The 12068-nt window shown below is 32.1% G+C and overlaps 1 long non-coding RNA gene and 1 other non-coding gene across 2 annotated transcripts; both read left to right on the forward strand.

Moving 5' to 3' along the window:
• LOC141451504 (uncharacterized) lies at window positions 1-5954 on the forward strand. Its single transcript, XR_012456872.1, has 3 exons — window positions 1-73; window positions 1121-1192; window positions 4355-5954. It is a non-coding gene; the product is annotated as an uncharacterized lncRNA (long non-coding RNA).
• Window positions 5955-11229: 5275 nt separating this feature from the next.
• Window positions 11230-11337, forward strand: LOC141446362 (U6 spliceosomal RNA). Its single transcript, XR_012453663.1, has one exon. It is a non-coding gene; the product is annotated as a U6 spliceosomal RNA (small nuclear RNA).
• Window positions 11338-12068: the final 731 nt, after the last annotated feature.

Here is a 12068-nt window from a genome sequence, read left to right on the forward strand (position 1 = left end):
ATTTTTTTGTTTTTTTTTGTCGTTTTCATTATTTTTACTTTTTTACTTGAAGCTATATATGTCTAAAACTTAGGTAAGCTCATACGTATTTTCAATATACGTATGTACATACATATATACATAATAATAACTCTTAATAATTCGAATTTTTTCCCCCTTCTTGATAATTCAAACTTCTTGATAATTCGACCTCTCGATAATTCGAATTTTTCTTGTAGTCCCTTGGATTTCGATTTATCGAGAGTCGGCTGTATATGTTTACACAGTTTGGGTAACTATAATATAATGAATAAAAGTGATAAAAAGTTGATACAAACAAAATTAGGTTCAAAATTCACTTTCAACGATTACTAATTTGTTACATTATTATTTTTAATATTGTCTACTATATTTGCATACAGAATACTTATTTGAAATACATTCAATATCAATCTGAAACGGAAAAAATATTTAGAAATCTAAGGGAGGTGGCAAAATAAAGATCCTTTTATCAACTTGCATTGTCGCCTACAGCAGACGTTCTTCCCTTATAGGTATAATTAAAGGTTTAGTATGCTGAGATTATTCTCAAAGTTGAGACTTTTGGCACGCATAAAATTAAGTTAACTTTCAAGAACCCACACATAAAAATACAAATTAATGATCCATTTTGTTAAAAAAGTAACGTTAGGGGTTCTACATTGTGTTGCGAATAAATACTGTAGTAGCAATGAAGTAATGGTTCTAAATCAGTAATCACCTAAAGACTACATCGTTTGTATTAAATAAATAATTTATCTTGTCAATATGTAGAAATTTTAAATGCAAAAGACTCATGGTATTTTTATGTAACATTCCCTTTAAGCTCTGTTTATTTAAGTGCATTAACACAATATTGTATCAGTTATGTATCAAATTTACGAATTATTTATATAATATTTTATTTATTTATTATTAATCTATTTGTCCTTGTTATTTACCAAGCAGTCCCAAGTTACGAGCTTATCGTGTAATTTTAGTAGTATTATGTGTATTAATTACTGCATATTAAATTGGAATCAAGATCATTTTTATTGAGGAAAATATTTGAGATTGTTAAAATCGAATATTTGTTAACAAAATTAAATTCCTTATTTTTCAGATTCTTTTAACGGTGTGTAAGAGAAAGACAGATGATGATTCATGTTCTTTTTTCTCATCACGTACACTTCAGGTGAGAATTTATGTACAATTCTTTGTTTCTTTTTTAACTCATTTCTTTAAGGTCGCTTGCTCTAATCACCAACTTACTTACTGTAATTTTTCAGCTACTGTATTTTTCTGATTGCTTGTCCTGTTGTAGTCCAATCTAACTAAAATTCTCCTCGTACATTCTTACAATTGAGTTGGAACGTGATTTCGTGCATTTCTTTATTGTTTATTTTTCTTGAAAAAGAGATAAAAATCACATACCTTCTCCTCCGCGTAATTACAATCTCATACAATGAATAATCAATAAATGCAAGCAAAATCTATTGAGAAAAATGTAAATTAATTCACGTTTTCTTTAGTTTTTCATGGTCAGTCCGCTCTTAAGTAATCTGAATCCTCATCGACAAATAAGACATATTTTTCCTTTCTGGACAAAAGTCATCAGTATTTCCGAAAGCATCATTATACTAGTACACTTCAGTACCGAAATCAACCATTATTATGTGATTTATGATTATACGATTTACGGTTTTTTAGATTATTCGTTAAATAGCCCTGTAGATGGGGATTTAGAATATATCTTCAGTACTCCCTGCTTGTCGTAAAAGGCGACTGAAAGGGTACATCTACACCTGAACACATTTACAGACCACTCTTACATTACGTATTCATCCCTACATAAACCATTAAGACATTCTCAGTACATATCCTAGGACTACCTTCCGTGGGAAATAGCCCCTGATGGGGGAGCAAGTGTGGAAGTTCAAGGAGGCAGCCCATCCGCCAACTCAGGTGCTGAGGGCTAAGCACCCGCACGCCTAGAATTCTCATGATTAGGTGACCTCGAAGAGAAGAAAACAATAACGGATTGGTACCTGGCAATAGACCCAGGAAACTTCTTATTGCCTTAAAAATAGGTTATTGGAATATTTTAAGCCTTTTCAGACCAGAAGAAATTTAAGCCCTTCTTAATGAGATTGACAAATATCACATTGACCTTGAATAGAATAGAATAGAAAAGAAATTTATTATTCTGGCACAATTGTCCCTTAAGAATAAATACAGGAACAAATAGAGGCCTTAACAGTTTGGCCTGTGATTAAAATGAAAATAAATAAATAAATAAGTATTTACAAAAAGTGAAAATAAAAATAACAGTAGAAATTAAGGAAATAAATTAAAACAATTAGAATTTCGGAGGAAGCTGAATAGAAAGTAGATAACTGAATAAACGGGATTTAAAGATAGATAGGGTAGGAGCTTGCTGCGATCCAGGGGATTCGCTGGACGGGTAATGGAATTCTTGAAAAAAGACACCCTAATTTCTATTATAGCTGCCATGATAAAAAGTGTACTTTTGGAACTGGGTTTATAAATTAGCGCTCGTCACAAATCCAGCCTGATAAGTGGAAGATCGTGCAGAAATATTATCTAGCTATATTTTCCCCCATTTCGATCTACCGCGATGAGTTGAAGTGGCTTTTTCCTGTCTGCCGCCGCTAGTATTAGTTGGCTTCATTCCTTCATAGATCTAGAATATCACTGGCTAGGAAGTTAAGATCGGAGAAAGTGATCGAAGATTTAATGTCGAAAAGCAAACGAATGATAAAGTGCTAGTTATCTACCCGCAGAAACTTAAAGAATATTTAGCTGAAGATTTATCTGAAGCGAATGAGTCGATAGAAAGCGCATGGAAATGCTGGCAAAATGCTGTTAACTAAAACAACCGAGGGTATTCAGTCTAAGATGGGCAGATCACGTTATAAGAATGTGTGAAGGAGAGGTAACAAGAAGGATGTTTGAGGGTGCTTAAGAAAGATCGGTTCGGCCGAAATTAAGATGGCAGGATGGTGTCTCCAGTGTTGCTAGGGACCTAGGTGTCGGCAACTGGAAAGCAGCTGCCCAAAACAGATGGTCGGAGAAGACTCATGGAGGAGGCTAGAACCCGCTAAAGTAAAGTACAGTAATCGGCCTATTTTTTCAGGCGGGCTTAACTTCTAACTACCAATTAAGTGTCGTGGACGGGGGCGGAAGCTCATACTTTACTATCAACAATTTTTTCTAACAAATAAAAAGTAGTCATACGCGGGATTCGAACTAGGGATCTCCCACTTACAAAGCCACGCTCTTGAACTCTAGACCAATACTCACCCGGCTATGACCCACTAAAGGGTTGTAATGCCATGGAGAGAAAGATATTTTTTAACACGCGCTCTCTCTCACCCCCAATCTTTCTCTTAAACACAGTCACTATTTTAAAACATTGTTTCGTTATCAGAAGGTTTCAAAACAAGCTTTTATTTCGATAAAAACACTTTTTCAAAAATATGGTATGATGGCCATTCTATCCTTAGGTAGTACAATAAAGTAAAAATGGCTAAATTAAAAAGTTAGAACTCGAAGAATGATCAATACGTTCAACAAAAAAATATATATTATTCAACGTAAAACGCATAATGCTGCAAAGAAACAAAAACAAATTGAAAGAGAAAAAAACTAACAAAAGTGGGAACATGTGTGTTTCTGATTGCGTTTTTTATTTTTTTTAAGTAATCGTGAAACAATAGTACACCTAGATTTTGGCGATATCATGAGTACTTGGGATTAAGAATGTCCGACTAGCTATTAGACAGAGACAGAGGAGAGAATTAGAAAGTGAGTGTATGTGGCGAGGACGCGAGTACACTGATGCAACACCTCAGTTGGTGTTTGGGCTGCACCATTCTTTGTGAATGTCAGAAACGTGGATAAAGATTACATAGTTTGGATGTTTGATACACCACTACCATCACACACTACTTACTGCAAATGCTAACTTTATACATATATGTATAAACGTTTATTACATGTGTATGTTCGTAAGGCGCCGCAATAGCTGAGCAGTTAGAAGCGCGGGATGTATTGTTGTACTGGGTTCTACTACAGTCATGGCCTTGAATTTTATTTGATTGTGAATAAAAAAGAAATTTATAGTAAAAAAAAAAATGTTATTTATCTATTGGCCACTGCCTACAATATCCGGTTACATTGTGAGGATACATCAAAATTTGCTCCCATGGTTGTCTGAACTATTTTATTGTTCTCAACCAGTTCCGTTGTTCACCCATTACGAATGTCTTTTTGTTTGACATTTAGATAAAGTATCGAGAATCATACGTGACTTAACAATCTTTTTTCCTGAAAGTTTATTTTGTAGGTTTACTACTAGAGACCAGAAGTTGCCGAAGGCTGAACAGTTATAATAGGTAAACATACTCAGAGAGTATTTCTCCAGATTCAGAGCTACTGATTTATTACAGTTGGAATTACTAACATAATAGCAAATGTTACTCCATTTACGCACGAAGAGTTCCAGTATTTTGTAGTAGGAATAGTTAGCTCACTCGAATTCTAACTGTTCAATAAAGGAAGCGGACTTGACTTGAAAGGAAGAAATCATAAAAGGCTGAAGTAAGTTGCTGGAACCCTTCTCGGTAAACATTTATCAAATTATTTGCAGATGATTCTAGAAAGAAAATTGCTCATTAACAAAAAAAGTAGCAGGACAGCACAATCATACAATTCAACATGGACATTTTTCAATTCAATACAATTCAAACATTTTTTTAAAAAATCAACTTTCAATAAATTAATAAACTCTCAGCAGATTCAAAGACCAAATAGATAACGAAGTCTTAGAGGGCAATAGAAACACCCTTTGAGCTATCAAAGTGAAGCTACTCAACTGGTTTGGCCTTTGATGAAAGGCTTGAAGAGAAGGTATCGGAAACCGTTGGTAACTAGCAAAATAAAGAGGGAAGATGGAGACTCGGATAGATGAAAAGAGAGAGTGCTTGAAGTCATCGCAGAATAGGATGCGAAAATCCAAGAAGGAGAAAGCGAGGTGCTTGTTTCAACAAGCGTCTGGACCACCTCTTGTAGGGAGATAAAATAAAATTCATTTCTCCTTGATGTTGTAGAAAAGAGAAGGATGTGATGTTATTAGGTCTTTCTAAAATGACAGTACCTTCTAAGATGCATCCGAGAATGGTATGGAAGAAAAAATACAGTAACAGAAACATACAAAGATAGAAATGTCTGAAAGATAGAATTTACAGAAAATTAAAAGATTTAGTTAACAGAAATCAGGGAAAGGATTGCATGAATAATGGCCAGGAACGTTATCCATCCATCGCGGACAAAGTTAAAATAACGGGGCAGTAATCAATCAATAAAAGGTTAAGCAGAAGCCATTGCATCAAGTGAAATATGATGAGTGAATGAATAATCCAGAACACACAATATAAGTGGATAGTTCGATTCAAAACATTGCTGGAAAGAATGCTTCGTTGTTGGAAGAAGGTATTCGGATTAGATAATCTCTTAATAAGATAATCAGCTGACTAGAACTATACACCTTTTAGTAGAATAATAATAATAATAATAATAATAATAATAAGAATAATATTTGGAAGTAAAGAAATTTTTATACAGAATACATTGCATATTTTATTTATAAATTAAAATTATAATTTTATTTCAAATTTCTCTTTACATACTAGTGTGAAGTTATAATTTAATTTTAATTGAGATAAAAATATTTCTCTTGAAATAAAAATAAACCATAAAAACTGCCGTACTCAATTGTTGAAAATCCATAATTACAGATAATTTTAAAAGATTATATATTGGCTATTCATCTTGAATAGGAGGAGATGCTAAAGAATAGGATGATGTACGTGAGAAAAAGTATAGAATGCACGTGAGCCTGGCCTGGCACACGAGCCGCTCAAGTCCTTGGAGTACCCACCAGATCTTACCTCCTACAATCAACTTTTTTATGTTGTCTTAACTTTTTTTTTGTTTTTTACCTGTTGTAACTGTTCTTACCTGACTAGAAGATTAATGCACAAGTTTCGTTCCAATGGTTCAGATTGTTGTAGAAAAAATTTCACGATTTTCCTCAATTACGAGATTTTACAGTCCTTTACTCAAAGTAAACTTTTATTCCTTTTAGGGACCCGTTAAAAAAAAGAAAAAAATGTTCGTTAAAAACTTAATCCGCTTCTATTTTGCTATTCATTCTTCAATGGTGTTAAATTATTACAATTTCTTGAGACATTATGAAGTGATCATGAATAGTAAGTAGGTATATGAAACTGAACAACGCGAGCGAATCTCCAAAGATGTCTTTTGCAGTGATTTTGACAGCTTTATTTATCACAGCGGCCCACACAACAAAAACTGTTACAGCTAGCTAACTAATTCAACCTTCGTTATGGTTAAATTGTACTCACAACTCAACTGAATAGTTAGTGACTAAGTGATCGGACGCTTCTACAAAACTAATGTAAGATCTATGAACAAAGAATGGAAATACATGACCGATATGAATGAAAGTACAGTAAGCATGCAACGTCAGATGGAATTGAGGCTTTCCAGCATTGCAAAAGCGTCTCACTTTGTTGGTTTTGTTGGTTAACAAAGTTATATTCGTTTCTAATATTCTGCAATTACTATGACCTGCACACTTCATTACTTCCAAGAGAAAATTGAAGTGATTTACATCATAATGTAATTTGCAAAGCATTAAATTTCACTTCAATAAGTTAATATAAAGCCAACGCAAATATTCGTTGATATAATTGTTTATTAATGAACAATAATATTGTATATTTTTGAAATTGACATATTGTTGTTCCCTCACTATAGTTAAGAAAAAAAAAGTCAAGGAGATCAAGCCTTTGGCTGACCATGAAAAGTGGCAAATGCAGTTTTGGTAGTTGCAATTTTATGTGTAAGAAGGGTTTTTCGTCACAGATATTTCTTTCAGTTTTTCTTAAAAAGAAAATTGATAAATGCGTAAGCAAATGTTTTAACACAAAAGTTAAGCCAAAAATTTACGGAAGTAGATTTAAACTATTTATTGTTGCCATCAAATGAATTGGATTATCATGACTTTTAAATAAATAAAAAAGCAGAGTTCTTCTAGATGTGTTGCTTAGGTTTTCATCTAAAAGAGTCATTTTTCTGCCTTTGCACGATCTTGAGTATTCTTATGAGAGTTTAAATATGATACAAAAGTTGAATTAAAAAAAAAAAAATTCTCAAACGGAAGCACTCATTGAGTGTTCACTTTCTCGAAAATGGTTCTCAGGCTTTCCTGTAATCTTCTCATTTACTTAACATACAAACAGATTTATAACTTTTCTCTATATTGTTTTTGTAGAAAATTAGTTCTGTGGCAACCCTTAGGAAGAAGGCGTTAAGGAAGGCTCCTTGAAAGTTTACATTTCAGTGTAATGAACGGTTTAAAGCTGAATAAGGTTGGCGATGATTAAATCTGTCTTAAATACTCGGAGCTTGAAGCAAATACGTTAGTTAGAACCTTGTGAAGAAAAAGTCGTATAAGTGTTCACATCCAATTTTTGTAATAGTCATTATGTAATTATATGTGCACATTTTGGAAGATTTCTTTTGTGAACATTTGATTTAAATGGTGCAACATTTCATAAAATAGGCGAAACATTTTCTAGTTTATTCTGAACTATCTAATAAATCTATCTACTATATAAAGTTATTGATAAAAGTGAAATATAAGACTAACAATAATAAATTCTGATTGAAGTTGACATTCAGACCAATAGGCCGCAAGCTTTCATGTTCAATACAAACCTAGTATTCTTCTTTGTTTCTTCACTTAAGTGCAGCCATGAGCAATCGGAAAACAAATTAATATTTCTTTTAATCAGCAACAGCATAGTCACATGTTTGTTTTTTAATATTTCACGTGGGTGAAACTGTGTCTGAGATGTCACGTTGCCGTTAATGCGTCACCCACAGACTTGTTTATGCAATTATCCATTTTGAGAATTGATTGGTTATTGGTAGATAATTTAGAATAAAAACTATAAATAATTCATTTGACATCATCACTTTTTTTTATTAAATTTTTTTTTATAAACATCTACATACGTACATTCAATAATTAAAATTTAGGCATATTTTATTAATTAAATTCTAATCTCCGCTATAATTTTTCCTTTGGGCAAAAATCACTGTGTTAAAATAAACAGTAATTTATTAAATCATTTCATTTCTCATGCGACTACCCAGATGACCTCTTTAAATGTTTATCGGTAGGCAGTCGCCAATAAGGGTTTGGTCAGCTGAAGGTACCGTTTTCCTCTTTTTTTTAAGATTTTCACGAAATTGGCTCCTACTGTTACCATTATTGTACTTAGCTCCTTCTTTTAATAGTATATAAGTATGTAAATCAGGCGCCATGGTAACCGAAACCGCAAAGCTAAGATCTATCGTGGCGAATCCCGGTCAGGCTTTAGATTTTATTTTATGTGATGATATAAGAACTTTCGAGTAGGATTAAGCAGTGGCCTCTGACCGGATATACGTAGTTGAGCGCATAGCGCGTCTTAAGAGGTAGGAATTTCTTTTTTACCTTAGGTGGACCTCTTTAAGTTTTATTCTTGGAGAGAAGTGGTCAGGTCCACCTTTTGTTGATTCTTTTCTGTAAAATATTATTAGAACCTTTGTAATATTATCATGAATAAAATATGGAATTAAATTAATAGAATTAATAACTATAATACTAAGGAGTGTTTGAAGGAAAAGAAATAGAACTTTGTTTTAATCCTAACCGGCTTCAGATTTCCGAGTTGTTCAATTTACTGCTGTTAGATATCTTCTTTAAACTCGACAATTCAGAGACTGCGTAGCCAACACAGGTCTCGGTATTGCGACAGTATTAATAAGTAGTACGTTTACCTTTGGCCTTACACTTATCTGATATAATTTAGTTTTCAACGCTAAATTTGTTTATTTGTTGTGAATGAAGGACAAGAAAGGTTTTTTAAACAAAAATATTTGTAATTAAAACGTTCGTTACGAGGTATACAAGAGTAAAAATCATAAAAGTTATAATAAAAAGGAATGTTTTAATAAATATCATGTTTGTATTTAATTCAAAATGGATACAGTAAAGATCAGCATGCCGTGATATGATCCTGAGGCACGCACTTCCTCCATGTTACACAGTTCTCAATGACAACCATCCCCAGTCGACCTACATTTGTCTGTTCTTCACTCACTTCACAGATACACTTTAACCGTAAATCTAAATACAATAAATCACATTCTAACTCGCAAGATATTCTTCGATAGAAAATGCTAAAATATATGTTTAATAATTGTTAAAAATTACTTTCAATAAGGAATATTAATACTACCTGTTTTAACATAGCCATCAAAATTTTGGCATTTTAGAAATAACCATTTGTTGGTCTTGTATCGCCTATTCCCACCTGAAGTGCTTGATGCAACACAAATTGCAGTGTTACTGAGTTAGCACCAAACTGTAGACGCCTTCAGAAGTATAATACTCGCTATTCAAGAGTTTCTGTTTACATTCTCAAACTCTTCTAGTGAGAGAGAAAGTTCCTGATTTCTTCAGATGTTTGATTTTGCGACTCCATTGAAAATCTCCATGTAAACGGACCCTGAGTCTGTAAAATTAGCCGGCGTTTGTTTGTGTCCACCGTTACTCCAAAAAAGTCCCATGAAAGTACAATTTGTATGTTTTGCTTAAATTCTGTGAAGATTTTACAATAAGGTTTTTTGTTCAAAACGGTTAACCCGAAAGAATTTTCTAATTTTCTGAAAGTGTTTATAAATTTTTTAATTTTTTTTTCTAAACTTAGTGCCCAATTTTAAATAAATGAATCGATTTAGGGCACTTGAGGTAGGCTTCCCTCTAAGTACCACTTTATAAACTGCAAAATGTACCAAATCATGATTAACAAAAACAGTTGTCCGTGATTTAATATACAAAGAAGTTACATGATGTTGCATGTGCCTAAATTTAGATAATGAACAAGAAAGGAGAGATAATAAGGAAAGTTTAAGATACAAAATGAATGACCAATAAGAAAATAATAAATGATATAAAAAATGTGTAGAAGAGCAACCATAAATGTAGAATTGAAGTATCTAATAGCTATAGTCTCTTCTTAGCAATAAAAAAAATAATGCAAACTTATACAGAAACGCTTGATGTGAAATAAATGACTTCATCAATATTGGAAGAGTATTTAAATTGTATAAATAATAAATATTCGCAAACACAGTAATGTCATTTACAAGGTTGTCCTTGATATTACGCTTGTGTAATATTATTTTTATTTTAACTTATAATATTATTGGTGTCTTAGGTATATTAATAACGAATAAATGTTATAAACTGCTGTAAAGGTATCGTAATAAGAAAATATTTATGCTAAAAATAAGAATTGGTTGATAGTAGAATACTTAGTGTCTTGGATTTTACCCCAAGTGAGTTGCTAAACCCAAGTAGTTTGATTTCATCAACTACCTATTCTGGCCCAACGCACATTGTGTGTCGGAGGTATTGAGTGATCTAGGCTGGGTTACTCAAGCAGGGATCTTGACATCAAATCACTCCTTTACTTCCTACTACCGCTACTTTACAAATATAATAAAAAAAAACAGAGATAAAACTACTAACAAAAAAATTAATTTTGCGCAAAGAATATCATATTTTGGGATGAGGATCTAAACTTAATTTTAAATACTAATTTAGAGTCAACCTCTTCAATGATACTATTTATCGGGTCGTTGAACATCTGCTGTTAAATTTATAGTACCCTTTAGTACGTACATGACATTATTTTGTTTGTTTATGTGACTGCATAAAACTCTTTACTTCTCATATCGTACCAGGATTTGGTTAACGATATAGATACAATTATAATTTTAACCGTTAAAAAACACAGTTAATACAAAAAAGAAAATATTTCTTAAATTAGAAATCTATAAATACCTTTGATAGGATTCAAATTTTAAAACAATAAATTTCCCTCAAATTTGGAAAAACCAAAAAATATAATATTTAAATTAAAAATTGTATGATAATAGAATTTGGTGACAAACAATTGTATGGATGATAAAACGGATGATAAATAATGGCTGGTATTAAAATTAAATCTTCATTGTTAAACGAATAATTAGATTATGTTCAGTACTACGCTTCTGATAGTACAAACAGTAGTCGGTTAGGTGGTACTTGTACAAGAAATTGGAACGATGCAGAGAGGATTAGCATGACCCCTGCATACGGATGGCACGCAAAATCGTAAAGCGTTTTAATTTATTTTAGGCGCCATGACAGCTGAGCGGTTAGAAGCGGTTCCCGCGTAGCTTAAGATTAATTGTACTAGATTTGTTTCCCAATCTAGGCCTTGGATTTCATTTAATTGTTTATATGAGAAATTTATAATTAGTAAAGTATGTTTGCTAGTCGCCTCCGTCCTTGACACCTAATTTGGTAGTTGCTCATCAGGAAAAATTGGCATAATTCTACTTCTTTTATTTTCTTCTCATTTTCACTTCATTACAAACTTCACATCATATTTGCTAGCTGTTCTAACTTCACTTTAATACTGGATTATTTTTTAAATCCAATATTAAGAAAGATAAAACAGATATTTGAAATAGAATGATGTGTAACAATACAAGAAAAATTAAATTTTAACAAGTGGCCCAAGTTTTAAAAAACAAAAAATACAATACAACATTGTTAGGTTTAAAACTGTTCCACATATTGTGTTATTTTCATATTCAATGGACATTTTTAAAAGACATAATTATTAAAACCTATCATGTTTCAACATGTGTCATACTTTTTAGAAGAAAAGGAAGTTAGTGGAATAAGATTACTTCTTTTAAATTTCTTTCTAAGTTCCGGGAATGTTAATTAAATGTTAATATAAAATTTTAAAATTAACAATGTTTATGGAAGAATATAATTTTTAAAAAAGATGAAGAAGTTCCTTGAGTAGATAAAATAATAATGTCATTGAACTTAAGTAATAATACAATCCTCT

The sequence above is a fragment of the Rhodnius prolixus genome, unplaced genomic scaffold (assembly GCF_049639745.1).
Source record: "Rhodnius prolixus isolate KJV_2025 unplaced genomic scaffold, Rpr scaffold_1, whole genome shotgun sequence".
NCBI lineage: Eukaryota > Metazoa > Arthropoda > Insecta > Hemiptera > Reduviidae > Rhodnius > Rhodnius prolixus.